Source organism: Mauremys reevesii, linkage group 1 (genome assembly GCF_016161935.1).
Source record: "Mauremys reevesii isolate NIE-2019 linkage group 1, ASM1616193v1, whole genome shotgun sequence".
In the NCBI taxonomy this organism is placed as follows: Eukaryota; Metazoa; Chordata; order Testudines; family Geoemydidae; genus Mauremys; species Mauremys reevesii.
This window is the reverse complement of record NC_052623.1, coordinates 7,102,361-7,118,025: the sequence shown is the minus strand read 5'-3', so window position 1 is coordinate 7,118,025 and position 15,665 is coordinate 7,102,361. Positions and strand designations below refer to the sequence as shown.

The 15,665-nt window shown below is 50.0% G+C and overlaps 1 pseudogene; it reads left to right on the top strand.

Annotated features, from left to right (window-relative positions):
* Window positions 1-368: 368 nt before the first annotated feature.
* Window positions 369-1,440, top strand: LOC120385528 (annotated as a pseudogene).
* The last annotated feature ends 14,225 nt before the right edge of the window (window positions 1,441-15,665 follow it).

Below are 15,665 nucleotides of genomic sequence, written 5' to 3'. Positions count from 1 at the left end.
AGGGACTGGATTTACACCACAAAATATGTCTAACTAGTGGGTGCCTGGGGGAAACTTTCCCTTGGAGCAGTCAATCTCATAGCTCCCTATTGCAGGGATTCTTCTGTCTTCCCCTGACGCATGTGTAACGGGTTACTGGGCTAGAAGGACTGCAGGTCAGATCCAGTCTGGCAGTGCCTGTCTTCCTATTGGCATATCCTATTGGGGTGTAAATCCAAATCTATGTTTTTCTGATCTTCCTTGAGCTTCTGGGAATCCTAGATTTGCACTCAGAGCAGAAAGATGTCTCATTAAATATCATCTACTTTCCTGTTCTTTTTCCTTTCAGGAAGGAAAGTTCAAAACTTCTTGGACCTGCCCAGTACGGTATGTCAGCTGTCAATGACACCAAATTCACACCTGTAGTGTTCCTTCTCACTGGGATACCTGGGCAGGAAGACATCCATCTCTGGGTCTCTGTCCTCTTCAGCTCCATGTATGCTATTTCGATAGTAGGAAATTCAGTCATTCTGTTCATTATAAAAACAGATCCAATCCTCCATGAGCCCATGTACATTTTCCTTTCCATGTTGGCCACCACAGACCTTGGCTTATTGATAGCCACCATACCGACGATACTGGGCCTATTCTTGTTTAACTCTAGAGAGATCAGCCTTGATGCTTGTTTTGCCCAGATGTTCTTCATCCACTCTCTGCAATTCATTGAATCCTCTGTGCTCTTGTTGATGGCATTTGACCGCTTCATCGCAATCTGTAACCCGCTGAGATATGCCTCCATCTTAACCCTGCCGAGAATAGCCAAGTTGGGACTGGTGTTTGTGCTAAGAGCCGTGGCAGTAATATTTCCACTCCCCTTTCTCCTGAAATGGTTCCGATTCTTTTGAGCCAATGTCCTCTCCCATTCCTACTGCCTGCACCAGGACGTCATAAAGCTGGTTTGTTCGGACATCACAGTCAACGACATCTATGGCTTGTTTATTACAGTCATAATGGTGGGGTTGGACTCGCTGCTCATTTTCCTCTCTTATGTGATGATCCTCAAAGCAGTGCTGAGCATCACGTCCCCCACAAAATGCCTTAGGGCCCTGAACACCTGCGTCTCCCACCTCTGCGCCGTCCTGCTCTTCTACATGCCAGAGTTCAGCCTGACTGTCATACACAGATTCTGGAAGAGCTCTTCTCCCTTGCTTCAAATTATCCTGGGCTACATCTACCTGCTGGCTCCTCCTTTAATGAATCGAATTGTGTACAGCAGGAAAAGCAACCATCTTCGAGCGAGGATAATCAGGGTACTTGTCAAGTAAAGAGTCAATTCATCATCCAGCTCCAGAGCTGGTGACACAGGTCATGGCCACCTATTCCATCTTGGACCCTTATATACGAGGATACAAGAGCTACTGATCTCCACTCTGTAGAGAGAGGCTCATACAGGGTCTAAGACCTGAAGCTTAAGGGCCATCCCCACCCGCAGTTGAGGAGGACAGCAGTCTGGGGAAAGGAGACCAAGCCAGGCAGCAGCATTTAAAAAGTCACTCTGTTCGTGGAGAGCCAGGGGACCGGTGGGATGTTGGCCCCCAAAGAGCCATATCGGTGGCTGCTCTAACCTCAGAATTCCTATGAATAAAGTCACTATGAGAAGAGATGTGGCTGTTGTTTCCCATTACACCTGGTCTGTCACTGTCCCGTCCCTGATTAATCACCCACGGGACATGCTAATCTCCTTCTCCAGGGGTTGTTGGCTTTTACTCACACATGTGGCCAAAACATCTGTAAGGACGAGACTTCGGCCATGCAACTGCCAAGGAAGGATTGCTTCTGAGGTAAAAGAACAAATCCAGTGAGCTAGTCACACCATCAGTCTCATTGAAGCTCCAGGCCCCGCTTTCATCTTGGAATCTGGGGTTAAACGTCATACCCCAAGGAGCGTCCCTTAACATCAGTCTCTGTGTCCCAGGACAACAAGCCATTGTTCTCAGTCACTTTGGCCCATGCTTACAAGGCCCGCTGATTGCTAGCGAGATGGTGGAATTGGTGGGCCCCTTCTGTTAATGGGCATGCTGGCAGGGTGGGATTCAGTAGTATGGAACCGGAAATAGTATAAGGGACCTACCATCAATCAAACCCTAACCCCTCCCCTAGGCCGCTTAAACCCTGCCCCTTCACCCCTTAAGCCCCGACCACCTGTCACTGGAAGTCGCACCCATGGGAAATAGTACTTCCGGGGTCAAGAAGGACACATGACTGGAAGCAAAGTGTGTCAAGTGACCCCTCTAAGAACTCCTCCCACTGCCCTCTACCAATCAGGAGGGGTTTCTCCCCCGTAGGCCCACCCTGAGAGGTGATTTGTCCAATCAGGGGTGTTACGGGGCATGGTGCCCCATCTGGAAGTGGTTCGTGTGACCCCTCTAAGAACTCCTCCACTGCCCTCTGCGAATCACGATGGGTTTCAGCCACACAGCACTGCCCTGAGAACAGATCTGACCAATCGGTGATGTTCTGGGGTGGGGTGACCTGCCCAGAAGAGGATCAAGTCACCCCTCTAAGAACTCGTCCCAGTGCCCTCTGCCAATCAGAGAACAGCACTATCACCCCATAAGTCCCAGCAATCGGGGCAGAAGAGGCCATCTTTTACCAAGAACACGTGCTTTAGAAATCGTGGAAACATGGACTCCTTCACCACCCTGGTGAGAACTTCAGACTTTGTGTTAGCCCGAGGGCCTTTGGACTTGTGTGGAGAAAGCGCTACATGAGCGACAGTTCCGGCGAGGCCCTTTGACTCAGCTGTTGATGGATACGCCAGAACCCGAAACCCAAACCCTCATGAGGCACCCCGATGAGCATGAAGGCCTCTCGTTTTCCGCCCCCCTAGAGGTGGAAGACGAAAGCAGCTCAGGGGAGTCACCAGAGGACAAGGTGAACAAAAAAGATGTCGCTCAGGTAAATGAATGATTAAGAAGTGACGTTTGATAATGGGGTGTAATGAAGTTAGGAACCGGGAGGTTGTGTAAATCTAAAAACAAGCAGTGGGGTGCTTACACTGTTTCTTTTCTGAAAATCTCTCAACAGCTCGACGATGCCTTTCTAGAGGTCTTTGAGAACTGACATCGGTAGCCTCGTGGGACGCAGTGATGAGCTGCCAAAATATTAACAACAGGTTCCCTCCTCCTCACCCCACGAGGGGTTCGTGCCCCCCCATGGTGTCATGCCCCATCCAACACCCCGTGTTCCTTGAGGCCTCCCGGGACCCCTGCCCCATCCATCCCCCTTCCCTGTCCCCTGACTCTCCCCTGCCGCCCCATCCAACCTCTCCTCTCATTCCTGATGGCCCCCCGGGACTCCTGCCCCATCCAACCACACCTTCTCTCTGTTCCTGCCCCCCACCACGCCATCCAACCCCTGCTCCTTCCTGACTGCCCCCCCGAACCCTTGCCCCCATTCAATCCCCCTGTTCTCTGCTCTCTGACCGCCGCAACCCCTATCCACTCCCCCACAATGCAACAAACTCCCCTGCCCTCTTCCAACACCCCATCTCTACACCCTGCTCCCTTACCGCGCTGCCTGGAGCCACTCGGCCATGGCCAGGTCCACTCAGCCGGGACCGAGACCGGCACTGTGGGGGCCCGAGCTGAGTTGGCCAGAGCCACTCGGCCGGGACCTGGACCGGGTGGATAGCTGCTCGAGCTTTAGTTAAATTTAAAAGCTGTTTTAGAACCGGTTGTCCTGGAAGAACTGGTTCTAAAAGGGTTTCAAAATTTTACAACCGGTTCCTGCGAACCGGTGGAAACTAGCGCCAGCTCACCACTTTTTGGGAGGAAATATATCAGGCATCAGCTGGTTTTGCTCATGTCTGAGACACAGATCGCAAGAGGAAAATCCAGAAAAGGACAAAATGGAAGAATTAACCAGCTCAGACTCCCTTATGGTAGGGGTCGTGGTGTCCATTTTTACAGGCGGCTGTAAAAGGTCGTGTTAAACCAGGCAATTAATAAAACATATTTATTTCAATGTGTCAATATGAATGTGTCCCCCTTCATATTTGTGTTAGTAAAAGATGGTACCAGTAACCATCATTTCTACACAGGCAGCTCTGTTAAAGAAAATATATTACACCCCCGGGGAAGTTGGGAGCTTCGGCCGGGTGAAGTGGCCAGAAAGCACAGTAAAACTTTAAATAGAAGACAGGTAACAGTTTGGCTTTCAGAGAAGGACACTTACACTTTACACATTTACATCCCACCATCAACCTCAGCCTGGACCATTCCACACAAGAGATCCACTTCCTAGACACCACAGCACTAGTAAATGATGGCCACCTAAACACCACCCTATACCGGAAACCTACTGACCACTATACTGACCTACATGCCTCCAGCTTTCATCCAGACCACACCACTCAACCCATTGTCTACAGCCAAGCTCTACGATACAATCGCATTTGCTCCAACCCCTCAGACAGAGACAAACACCTACGAGATCTCTATCAAGCGTTCTTACAACTACAATCCCCACCTGCTGAAGTGAAGAAACAGATTGACAGAGCCAGAAGAGTACCCAGAAGTCACCTACTACAGGACAGGCCCAACAAAGAAAGTAAGAGAACGCCACTAGCCATCACCTTCAGCCCCCAACCAGCGGTGTATTATCACGTAGGCCAACGAGGCCTAGGCCTAGGGCGGCAAATTTGCTCACCCCCCCCCAACTCTGCCCCTTCTCCGAATCCCTGGCCCGCCTCATCCCCCAGGTGCACCGCGCTTCCCTCCTTCCACCTCCCTCCCAGGCTTGCCACGCAAAAGCACTGGGAGGGAGGGAGAAGTGAGTAGCGGCCCACTCAGAGGAGGTGGAGCAGAGGTGAGCTGCGGATCGCGGGTGCGGGGAGTAACCCGGGGGTGGGGGCGGGAACCGCTCCCCGACCCAGCTCATCTCCGCTCCACCGCTGCCACCCCCCGAGCATGCAACAACTCTCCTTCTTCCCCCTCCCAGGCTTGCCGTGGGGAGCGGAGGTGAGCTGTTGCTGGTGGGGGTGCACAGCAATTTTTGAGGGCCTAGGGGCTGCAAATTTGTTAATCCGCCACTGCCCCAACTAAAATCTCTCCAGTCCATAATCAAGGATCTACAACCTATCCTGAAGGACAATCCTCACTCTCACAGATCTTGGGAGACAGGCCAGTCCGCTCTTACAGACAGCCCCCAAACCTACAACAACCACACACCACACAACAAAAACACTAACCCAGGAACCTATCCTTGCAACAAAGCCTGTTGCCAACTCTGTTCACATATCTATTGAGGATACCATCATAGGACCTAATCACATCAGCCACACTATCAGAGGCTCATTCACATCTACCAATGTGATATATGCCATCATGTGCCAGCAATGCCCCTCTCCCATGTACTTTGGCCAAACCGGACAGACTCTACGTAAAAGAATAAATGGACACAAATCAGATGTCAAGAATTATAACATTAAAAAGCAGTCGGAGAACAATTCAGTCTCCCTGGCCACTTGATTACAGACCTAAAAGTCACAATATTACAAGAAAAAAACTTCAAAAACAGACTCCAACAAGAGACTGCTGAATTGGAATTAATTTGAAAATTGGACACCATTAAATTAGGCTTGAATAAAGACTGGCAGTGGATGGGCCATTACACAAAGTAAAACTATTTCCCCATGCTTATTTTTCCCCCCACTACAGTTCCTCACATCTTGTCAATTGCTGGAAATGGGCCATTTTCATTACCACTACAAACAGTTCTTTTCTCTCCTGCTGATAATAGCTCACCTTAACTGATCGCTCTCCTGACAGTGTGTATGGTAACACCCATTGTTTCATGTTCTCTGTGTATATCTATAGATCTTCCTACTGTATTTTCCACTGCATGCATCCAATGAAGTGGGCTGTAGCCCACAAAAGCTTATGCTCAAATAAATTTGCTAGTCTCTAAAGTGCCACAAGGACTCCTGTTCTTTTTTCACTTTACACAAACCGGCTCAAATACGTTTTAAAAGCAACAAGACCATTGTTTCAGATGTGGATGTGCAATGGCAGGCAAATTTGGTGGATATGCACCGGTTCTCCAAATGCAGCAGCGGTTTTAAGTACATCTTAACAGTGATAGACATTCTATCCAAATATGCCTGGGCCTTAGGCCTAAAAGACAAGACGGGTGTTGAAGTATCCAGGGCCTTTCAAGCTATTTTCAGCAAAGGTTGCGTGCTTCAAAAATTACAAACCGATCGGGGGAAAGAATCTTTAAACAAACCTTTAAGCAGATTATTAAAGTGGCATGGAGTTCACCATCTTGTTACTAATAATGAAGTTAAAGCAGGGGTTGTAGAGCGATTTAACAGAACTTTAAAAACTAGGATGTGGAGCTATTTTACAGCCCATAACATCTTTTGCTACATTGATGTGTTACCTGACTTTAAAGAGTTACAACAAGAATTTCACAGAACTATACATACCAGACCCGCTGTTAACCCTTCAAATTCTTTGAAGGTATGGAAAATGGTTTAAGGAGATGGTTAAAAATAACACCGGTTGTTGCCCCTAAATAATCCCCCAGAGGGGGATTCCACTCACTCTCCCTTTTCACAAATATCACCAAGACAGTGTCGTGGTACAGGCACCGCTCTTGCAACCTCTCTCGGAGATTGTATAGTTTTAAGCAGGCAAAAGTGGTGGTGAAACAGGCTATGAAGACGTTGGCATTGCCGGAGACAGAGTACCGGTCTTTTGCGTGCTTCCAAGACACACACGCGGTTTCATCGTCCATAAACTCACAGGATGAAACCTTGTAATTGAGGGAAAACAGGTACTGAAAAAGTGGAGAAATTGGAGAGGGTCCAGAGAAGAGCAACAAGAATGATTGAAGGTCTTGAGAACATGACCTATGAAGGAAGGCTGAAGGAAATGGGTTTGTTTAGTTTGGAAAAGAGAAGACTGAGAGGGGACATGATAGCAGTTTTCCGGTATCTAAAAGGGTGTCATAAGGAGGAAGGAAAAAACTTGTCCACCTTAGTTAGCCTCTAAGAATAAACAAGAAGCAATGGGCTTAAACTGCAGCAAGGGAGGTTTAGAGTGGGGAAAAAGTTCCTAACTGTCAAGGTCGTTAAACGCTGGACTAAATTGCCTAGGGAGGTTGTGAAATCTCCATCTCTGGAGATATTTAAGAGTAGGTTAGATAAATGTCTATCAGGGCTGGTCTAGACAGTATTTGCTCCTGCCATGAGGGGAGAGGACTGGACACGATGACCTCTTGAGGTCCCTTCCAGTCCTAGAATCTAGGAATCTATGAATCTATAAAATCTAAAGGTTTATTCATAAAAGGAAAAGATACAGACGAGAGCCAGAATTGGTTAAATGGAATCAATTACATACAGTAATGGCAAAGTTCTTGGTTCAGGCTTGTAGCAGTGATAGAATAAACTGCAGGTTTAAATTAAGTCTCTGGAGTACATCCCCAGCTGGGATGGGTCATCGGTTCTTTGTTCAGAGCTTCAGTTTGTAGCAAAGGCCCTCCAGAGGTAAGAAGCAGGACTGAAGACAAGATGGAGATGAGGCATCAGCCTTTATAGTCTTTTCCAGGTGTAAGAACACCTCTTTGTCCTTACTGTGGAAAATTACAAGCAAAATGGAGTTTGGAGTCATATGGACAAGTCCCTGCATACTTTGCTGACTTACAAGGCGCATCTGCCTTCTCTCAATGGGTCAGTTGTGTAACTGATGGTCCTTAATGGGCCATCAAGCAGGCTAGGCAGAGCTCAACACCAACTCGTCTGGGATGTCACCCAGAAGCATAGCATAAGTTTGAAATACAGACAGGATAGAGTCAATATTCATAACTTCCACTACAAATGACACATGCATACAGACAGCATAATCATAACCAGCAACCCATAACCTGGTCTTAGATCCCTTATATGACCCCCTTTACATAAGATTTGGTGCCACTACAGGACCTTGGTTGCAACCATGTTCTATACGGTCCCAGTTCAAGTCAATAATGTGACGCAGACATCTTCCGGTTTGCTCATTTTCTTTAAAACACGGTCAGAGTCTGCACTAAATTGCACAGCATTTATCAAGGTCACCCCTTATGCTAAATGTTCTTGGGTTAGGCACAGACATTGCATAGCATAACCTATGGCAAGAACAGTGTTTAATAAGCTTTCCAAATACAGCTCAGCGCACAGGCCCCGGAGCTTGCAGTTTAGATCTACTGAAGTCCAAGTCACACAGTCATGGCGCCGTTGGGCTGGCACATCTATGACACGGCCCTCACAATCTTCAGAAAGCTTTTCCCTAAGGCCGGGATTAAGGACAGCATAAACAGCAACACGTACAATAGTCCGCATTACTTTTTTATGCTCACGACGTGGCACTGGCTCAGTTAGTTCCATGCCAAGCCTCCTAAACTCCTAATAGCTGTCATCCTCGGAGTCCTCTTCAACAATTTGTATCGGCATTGAGCAAAAACAAGGAGAGCCCGGTTCATCTTCGCTGCTTGATGTAACGTTGTCCAGGGCCTCTGGCTCCTCTAGAAAGGCATCATCAAGCTGTCGAGAGATTTTCAGAAAAGAAACAGTGTAAGTTCTCACTGCTTGTTTTTAAACATACACAGCCCCCCCCACCCACCCCCCGGTTCCTAACCCCATTACACCCCATCATCAACAGTCACTTCTTAATCATTCATTTACCTGAGTAATGTCTTTTCCATTCACCTCGTTCTCCGATGACTCCCCCGAGCTGTGTTCGCCTTCCACCTCTGGGGGGGGGGGTGAAAAATGAGAGGCCTTCATGCTCATTGGGGTGCCTCACGAGAATTTGGGTTTTGGGTTCCGGCGTATCCATCAACGGCTGATTCAAAGAGCCCTCGTGGGAACTGTTGCTGATCTAGCCCTTTCTCCACAAAAGCCCAAAGGCCCTCGGGGCTAAAACAAAGTCCAAAGTGCTCACAGGGATGGTGAAGGAGCCCATGTTTCCATGATTTCTAAAGTACGCATCCTTGGTAAAAGATGGCCTCTTCTGCCCCGGCGCTGGGACTTATGGGGTGATAGTGTTGCGCTCTGATTGGCAGAGGGCGCTGGGAGGAGTTCTTAGAAGGGTGACACGACCCTCATCTGGGCGGGTCACTCCACCCCGGAACACCACCGATTGGTCAAATCTGCTCTGGGGGTGGTCCTATGCGGCAGAAACCCATCGCGATTGGTAGAGAGCATTGGGAGGAGTTCTTAGAGGGGTCACACGAGCCACATCCGGATGGGTCACCCCACCCTGGAACACCCCTGATTGGTCAAATCACCTCTTGGGGCAGGCCAATGGGGACGAAACCCCTCCTGATTGGTAGAGAGCAGCGGGAGGAGTTCTTAGAGGGGTCACATGACACACTTTGCTTCCGGCCATGTGTCCACCTTGACCCTGGAAGTAATATCCCCATGGGTGGGACTTCTGGTGATAGGTGGGCGGGGCTTAAGGGGTCGAGGGGCCGGGTTTCGGGGGTCATGGGACTGGTTTGGGTTTGATTGACGGTAGGGCCCCAATAGTACTACTGGACACTCTTAGAGACCCTTGCCTTCCAAAAGGGTAGCTTTGTAAATTTAGTATCAGCTCTTCTTGAAGGAAGGATTGATTCTTGAACCGCATGAGGTAAAGTAACAAATCCAGTGAGCTAGCCACACCCTCAATCTCATCCAAGCCCCCAGACCCCCCTTCATCTTGGAATCTGAGTTTAAATGTCATACCCCAAGGAGAGTCTCTTATACATCAGTCTCTGTGTCCCAGGACAACAAGCCATTCGTCTCAGCCACTTTAGCCCATGCTTACCAGACCCACTGGATAATAGGGAGATGTTGGAATTTGTGGGCCCCTTCTGTTAGTGGGCATGCTGGCAGGGTGGGATTCAGTAGGATGGAAACCGGCCACCCTTGGAGGCCCTTGCCTTCCAAAAGGGTGGCTTTGTAAATTTAGTGTTGGGTGTTCTGGAACAAGAGTCCTTGGACATTCGGGACTTCACTTTGTTTTGAAGCTTGCTGAAGATTTGCTTCAGGTGCATTAACATCTCTTTGAGAACTTTGCTCCTTGAAGGGGATGGTGTCCTAGCTCTGGAGGCCTTTGGTGACTTTGGGGGAGAACCGTCAGGATTCCCAGTTCCTTTCTCCCCAGCTTGCAAAAGCTCTGTTGTACTCGTAGCAATGGACACCATCTTTGGTTGCCTGGTGGGAGCCGTTTTCCCCATTCCATCCTGCGTCTTGCTCTTGTCTGCTGGAAGGAGCCACACCACTGGTATCTTGTGGTTGGATGATGCTGAGGAGTCTCCTGGAGTCCATTGCTGTGGAATTCCATGGGATCTTCTGGGCAAGTCAGCACCTGCAGAGCCAGCTGGTCTCTTCCATCGAAGCTTACTGCACTTCTTGCAGATTTTGATTGGCGGCTGGTCCCTGGAGAGCTTTGAATTCACAGTGCCATCGAACCCATGTGAATCCATGATGTCTTGAAGACCATGCAGCTCAGCAGATGTCTCCTTCTGAGTTTTCTTACCCTTCATCTTTCCTGGATTTGCCTTGCGGCACTGCTGGCAAACTGAGACCTGGTCCGCCAAGGGGCGGGAGCTGCTCAACATTTCCGTCAGGTGCTTGATCTGCAGGTCGTGTGTAGCCTGCCCAGCAATGAGAGAGTCAAGGATGGATCTTGTTAGTTTCTCAGAGCCTGGGGCCTCTGGGGCAACCTGGTGGCATTGGGTCCTGGGAAGATCTGCCCTGCCCTCACCTGCCTGTGCCCCTGGCCCCAGGCAGGAACCTTCTCCCAAGGTAACCTTCCTCTCCATGTGCAGCTCCAGCTTCTCTTCAGTCCCTTTGCTGTCACACACACTGGTAAGGGGCTTTCTCAACTCGCTCCTATAAATCTGGAGTGTCGCTTCGAGTGTCTTCTCTGCTATTGTGGTTCCTGGAGGTGGCGATATCAGATCCATCCCTGCTGGCAGAGTGCAGCGATCTGGGTTAGTCTGGTTTCCTGCCGCGCTATCATTCCTGCCGGTCTCTATGGTGGTATCTTCCACTGGCGTTGGAGGACGTGTGCAAGAAGAGGAGCTTGTGCTTTGCCTCCCTGTCTGCAGGAAATCGGTCTCCATCTCACTGAACTCCACACTGGCTCCCCTGGCTTGGCCGGCGTGAGGCAGCTTTGCCGGGGGCTCTGGATCAAGGGTGAGCAGCCCCCTCTGCATGATGAGATGCTCACGCCTTATGTGGAGTTCGATGGGGTGGGCAGGCTGTTGTCCCATTGTTGGGAATGCCGCTGTCCTGTGCCTGCCTGGCTCCCTAGGGGGGCGGAGTGGCCCAGGCAGGGCAGTCTCTGTCTGGAGGGGAGCATCTCTGTGCGACTCTCTCACGACCTTAGGAAAAGCTTTCGTTTCGATCTGAAAGCATTTCTGAGCCACGTGATCCTGCAGTTTGACCCCCGCCATGGGCACAAACCTGGCCAGGATGGCATCAGGGGATGCCATAATCCTGTGGGCCTTTTGGGGCAGGGGTCCCCAGGGGCAGACCCATGGCTCTTGGATCTCCTGTGCATGCTGAGGCCTGGTGTCGGATCTCAGGGGCTTTGGGACCTTTGCTGGAAATCCACATTTGGGCCGATCTGTGTTGAATTCCCATTGCTGCTTGGTGTCCTGCTCACTCAGCAATGGTTCTCCCGGGATGGGGGTTTGTGGAGCCCCCAGTTGGCTCTGCAGATGCTTCTGTCGGATGTTGAAGTCTGAGTCATGGGCTGACATCTGGTCCAGACCTATGTTCTGCTCTCGCCAGTCTCGTCTGCTGTGGGCAGGGGGCCTGGGGAGAGGCTGGGCTTGGATGGGATGAGTGGATCCTTCCCAGCTTGTGACAGTCATGATCTCCCTTGTGTGGCAGAGGGGCTCTGACCAAGTCATGGAGGCTTCTCTCAGGGAAAAGGAGCTGGGACTCCAGAGGGGAGAGGTGGTGGATTCCCTAGAGGAGTAGGAGAACTGGCTCATCACAGATGTCGACACACTCGGCCTGTGGGAGAAAGCAGACAGGGACAGATGGGACATGGCCCTGCTGAGCAAAGGCAGGGCTTGGTCACAGCCTTCCAACAGAAGTGCAATGGGGCAGTGCCTAGGCATGCATTGCACACCACACCCTGACACAAGGACATCAGCTGGGTAACGAAGGACTGAGAGGGGGAGCCGGCACTCATTTTATCTAGAACGATAACCCCTTCGTCACACGCACATGTGCAGCACCTAGCACAATGGGGCCTTGAGCATGATCGGGGATCTACTGCTATTTTAATAGAAAGATTAGCTAACAAGAATTGGTTTGGGGGAGGAAGATGTGAGCATGTGTGTGTAACCCTTTCCAGAAGATGTTGAGAAGGCCAAGACTATAAACTCTAAAAGGAACTAGATAAATTAATCAATGGCTATTAGCTAAGGTGGGCAGGGATGGTGGCCCATAGTCTATGTTTGTCTGAAACTGGGAATGGGCGACAGGGGATGGATCATTTGATGATTCCCTGTTCGGGTCATTCCCTCTGCTGCACTGGCATTGATCCACCCTCACCTCCTCACTCACTTTGGTCTCTCTCTCTCTCTAGCTAAAGCCTCTTTTTTTTTCCCTGTTATTTTAGGATCCTGGAGTGTCTTTTTTCCCCGCTCCCTCCTCTCCTCTCTCTCCTCCCACCCCCAGCCCAGTCTGGTGCCCCTGTTAGTTGTGCCCCTTACGGCATCAGAACTTCATCAGGTGTCTGCCACGTCCTGTAGCCTCCTGTCAACAAGCCTGAGGCGCTGAGCCAAGGGGAGCTTCTCCAGGTGCACAGGGCAGCTGTGGAACAGAGAGAGCAGATAACTGAGTGCAGGCCCTGCCCTCAGGCCCTCTTTTACCCAGAGGGGTGGCACTGAAAGGCTCCCTGTCCCATTCTCCACTGAGGCAGCCTCCTCCCCTGCAATACCCGGGCCTGGTTTGGGGTTAGCTGGATTGTTAGGTGAGCCCTGTCTAGTGCTGAGGAAGTGAGAGTGTATCCTACTGGCAGCGTGTGTCATGTCCCGCCCACAGAAGCTAATCAACATATAGGATAACAGCCTACTATAGCTGCCAACTAATACAGCTACCTCTTCAGCTCTAAGGGGTGCTTTATGCTGCAGAGCTGAAGGTCCAGGATTCAAATCCTGCTGGGAACTGCTGCTGGGGGACTGGAGAAGGGGCCGTTACACAAGTGCTGCTGGATCCCTTTCACCCTACTCACTGTACCAGAAAGCCCAGCCTTCCTGCTGATCTCTCTACCTCGCCTGCACGGGGCTGCTCCCAAAAAACATTTTCTCCCCATCTTGGGAGGGGAGGATGGTCCAGTCCAGTCCAGTCGACACAATCTACCCCTCCACCACCGCTGCCCCAGGTTAAATGAACTGTGTGATGCTCGAGGAGGGGAATGACCCACTGTATGCATGCGTGGGGTGGATTAGAGATGGCAACTTCTGCTGGGTGGGAATGAATTGCAGGAGTCTAAGGGAGAAGAGTTGCTTGCATGGTACATAGGTCGGGGCAGGGAGGGATTATTCTACTGCCCTGGGTGGGGATGAATTGCATGGCACTAAAGGAGAGGACTGACCACTGCAGATTCATGGAGGGGGGCACTGCTTACCATGTCTCTAGGGATGCACCAGCCTCCTCCAGCTCTTCCTCACAGCACCCAAAAGCTGCCAGAAGTGAGACATAAAGGAGACATTGAGCTGCTTGGGGACCCTCTGCTTCCTAGCAGCCTTTGCCCCAGATTTCAGAGGCAGCCTCAGAACGGAGCCCCAGCCAGTGCCTCTGCATGACTCTGGGCACGACTGCACCTTCGCAGGAAGAGGGGAGGCAGGTGGGGAAATGGACCCTATTTCTCTACTTTGCATGGGGCTGGGGTCTGCCACCGCAGCTGTGGGGTCAGGGGCTGCTTACCTTTTGGTTTCTGCTTTTTCTTTTTGTGTCTCCTCTTCCTCCGAAGAGCCTGCCACACACAGAGAAAGCAGCAGGTTAGAAGAGAACTCCTCAATAAACCCAGGAGAACAATGAGCCAGAGGTGATTGCCATGAGGGGCAGATTGCTATGGGGCGGGAAGTTTTCTTTATGGATTGCACTATGCTGTGGGAGTGCTTTCATGTGATGCAGAAACAACACAGCCACCAACGCAGGGGACTGGAACAATCCAGGGGTTGCCAGGGATTGCTGGTACCGGAGCCTGCAAGGTATAGACATTGAAGGGAGAGCCTGCAAGTTCTCTCTCCTGCAGAGATGACAAAACTCTGCAGGTTTTAGGATTGCAGGATAACTGGTATGCAACTAACCCCAATACCATGCATGGAATTCAGACCTTGGGGAGAAATTCGACCTCTGGAAGTTGAAACTAGACAAATTCAGACTGGAAAGAAGGTGTCCATTTTAACAGTGAGAGGAATTAACCGTTGGAACAATTGACCAAGGTCATGGTGGATTGATTCTCCATCACTGGCAATTTTAAAATAAAATCAAGATTGGACATTTTAATAAAAGGTATGCAGTAGGCATTATTGTGTGGAAGTTCTTTGGCTTGCGTTAGACAGGAGGGTCAGACTAGAAGATCCCAATGGGCCCATCTTGCCTTGGAATCTATGAAAAACAACACCTTACACAAGTCTAAGTTTGTCACATCTATGTTTGACATGGCCCAATTTCCATAAAACATTGTTAACCTGCTTTAAATATATTCCGTCCTTTAATTCTTTATTGATTGATTCCCATATCAGTTTGTCCATTTTTTCAGGCTAACTGGCCTATAAGAAGCCAGGCCAACCTCCTGTAGCTTTTTGAATGTTGACAAAACATTAGCACACTTCCAGCCTTCTGGAATTCCCTCAGGAATCCTAAATTTGTTCAAAAATTAATGTCAGTGGGCCAATAACTTCCTGAGCCAGCACTTTGAGGACTCTTGGGTGGAGATGATCCGAGCCTGCTGATTTGCTGATTGAAAATACTTATGTTTGGTTTCTGCATTCAGCTGGCATCAATCCAGCCTTCCATCTTCCATCTCTCTAGGAGTCTCACTTACCTCAGATATGGTGAGCCTGATCACAGCATAAAAAGACAGCAAAGAGCAGAGGAGGAGTGAACTCATTTCCTCGGGCTCAGGCACTAAGACACTCTCAACACAGACAATCTCAAAGCAGCACCAAGTACCCAGGCTACACCTGAGGGCAGGTCAGGCAGGCGCTGATGTCATCTCTATGTCATCACAAACACTCCTGCAACACTCCTGCAATCTCCTCTAGTCTGTGAGGTGTCAATGCTGTCCTTAGATCAGGAATGGATGGGCAACCGCCCAAGTGGGCTGAGCTCAGAATAAGAAAGGAGAGAGGGCATCAGGTTTCCCAGGAAAACCCTGGGTTCCGAGCTCTAGGACTCTCAAGCCCTTAGGCAAGGGACATTTTCTCACTTGTGGGAACTCCTAAAACCCCTGTGACTGAGGCAGGATCTCCCAGCCTGAAGTGAGAAGCAGCCCTAAAGTGATTCTCTAGTGCTACCAGTGCAGAAAATGTTCATGGTATCGCCAGCCCTAGCATTACAACACCATGAGCTGGGCCCCACCAAAATCATGAGACTGGCTTCAAAATCATGAGATCTTCAAAAAACA